The following is a 2,073-nucleotide window of genomic DNA, read 5'->3' as shown; positions in this document are numbered from 1 at the left end:
TCAAGTATGAGGAATATGTCATGCATCTCATGAGATATATATTTTAGTATAGGTGGAGTAGAGCTTTTTATATATTAAAAATAATCATGAATTAAAAAACAAAAAATTATAATTTTAAAATTATAAAAAAATATAAATATTTATTAGTTGATTTGATGGAAGTATTATTGTTGGTGTTAAATTGGTGGCAGTCTATAGATACTTAGTGATATTATATATATTTTTTAATTTTATTTTTTATAAATAATAATTTTTATTCTAATAATTATATTTAAAACTTCACGAAATTAATTACATCTTATGCCTTTATAAATTGAAAAAAATGAATTTAAATTTTTAAAAATAAAGAATTGAGTTTTAATTTTCAGAATATTTAATTTAATATTATAATTTTGAAAAGTTTTATCAAACGTTATAGATTTTTCAAAAAAACCATAAATTAATTACAATATAACACCCCTTTTTGACATGTATAAAAATAAATATCTTTAATTTGCCTTTTCCACCTGTAAAAAAAAACAGAAAAACTGAAGTGAGAATTAAAATACTTCTTAAATTAAATTAGAAAAAACTATAAGAAAGCGTCATAAACCTTGTGATAAATAAATACTGAAACCGTATGATTTATTCGAAGTAAAATGTTTATAAGCATTTTTCTTTATAAAAGGTTATTAAAGAATAGCTATATTATTATTATATTATATAATAATATTAATAAATATTTATTTTATAACGATCACTTTAATAGTATATATTTAATTCAAATTTATTATTACAATATATTTTATTAATAAAAAGTAATAAAATAATTGACGCATTAAAATTAAAATGAGAATTAATTTACTATTGTTTTTCAACTGCCAAACTTCCGTGCAATGACCCACCCTCTGTCCAAAGTACTAAAAGAGACGGCCCAAGTCAAGAAAGCAGTCCAAACTGCAAATACAAGAAGCCAGGCCTAAAACGCTTTTACGTTCATATTTGTATTACACATGACATTATAACTATTCACAAATTTAAGGTATCATTTCAAATTTCCCATCCTGTTCTCCATAAAATTTAACTTCTCTATTTTACTTCATTGAAAAAAAGTCGAAATTTGCAACAGCCCTTCTCCCATTATGGGAGAGAAGAGACCCTCGAAGCGTTACACAGCGAAACAAAATAATCAATAGCATCGCCTGTCATCCGAACGATATCCATGTTGGCCAAGAAATCCCCAGCCCAACTGCAGTAACTGTCTACAATATACTCTCAAATTTGAGACACGATAATATTGAAACTGGTAAGTAATGGGACAATATAAAACCATTGCCAAAGTGCCAGAGTTGCCCACCATAAAACACTACACTACACAGACAGAAATTTGTGTCTGTGCACCGATCTGCCTATCATGAAGCGATTAGCTTCATCCAAAAAAAAATCATCTTCTATTACAATCTGCACAGGTTCTACAGTCATCACTCTTCGTTCCACAAAATTATATGATATAAATATACAGACTATATAGAAAACTATGAGCTACAACATATACGGAAATTAAGTCTCCACTGTAATAGATATTATGAAGATAATAATAAAGAGTTTACCTCCCTAGGAATCCTCCAAAGTGTTTGCTCGGCAGGTCCCATGGAGACTCCGCCCCACCTGCATTCAAAACCAATCCAGACATCGCCTATATAGGCCATTCCAGAGCTTCCGCAACTTGTCCAGTGGGTATCACGTGGGTATCCCCTGGGCATATTCCGAAAAAGGTTAGCGCTATTGCGAACAAATTGTACCAGTAAAGCCGGGCAAATAAGTAATGTAATAAGAAAACATGAATCACGCATGTACTACGCCGCGACAATATGCAAAAATCATGAAATCAGTCCATTTGACCATTCAATATACTTTACAATTTAGAGTTTAGTTTAAAACTTAATTGATAGGAAACGTTAGCTCCAAGGCATATTCGCATCTTAAAAGCATATAGGGTTGTCTGTATGTCATGGTTTATCCCGACCCTCGCATTAAGTGAGAGTGGATTATCATCACCTCCTGCTAGTGACTTTCCGCGGCCTTTCATTTCCC

General features: G+C 30.3%; 1 long non-coding RNA gene across 1 annotated transcript; it reads right to left on the bottom strand.

Annotated features, from left to right (window-relative positions):
* Nucleotides 1–1,165: 1,165 nt before the first annotated feature.
* On the bottom strand, nucleotides 1,166–1,831 carry LOC149190987 (uncharacterized). Its single transcript, XR_016256548.1, has 2 exons — nucleotides 1,590–1,831; nucleotides 1,166–1,440 (listed from the first exon to the last, which is right to left on the bottom strand). It is a non-coding gene; the product is annotated as an uncharacterized LOC149190987 (long non-coding RNA).
* Between the last annotated feature and the right edge of the window lie 242 nt (nucleotides 1,832–2,073).

This window comes from Pinus tabuliformis, chromosome 3_1 (assembly GCF_031772625.1).
Source record: "Pinus tabuliformis cultivar Carrire ecotype Pingquan chromosome 3_1, CPIR1, whole genome shotgun sequence".
Classification (NCBI taxonomy): Eukaryota; Viridiplantae; Streptophyta; class Pinopsida; order Pinales; family Pinaceae; genus Pinus; species Pinus tabuliformis.
Note: the sequence above shows the minus strand (reverse complement) of the source record. Positions and strands in the feature narration are given on the sequence as shown.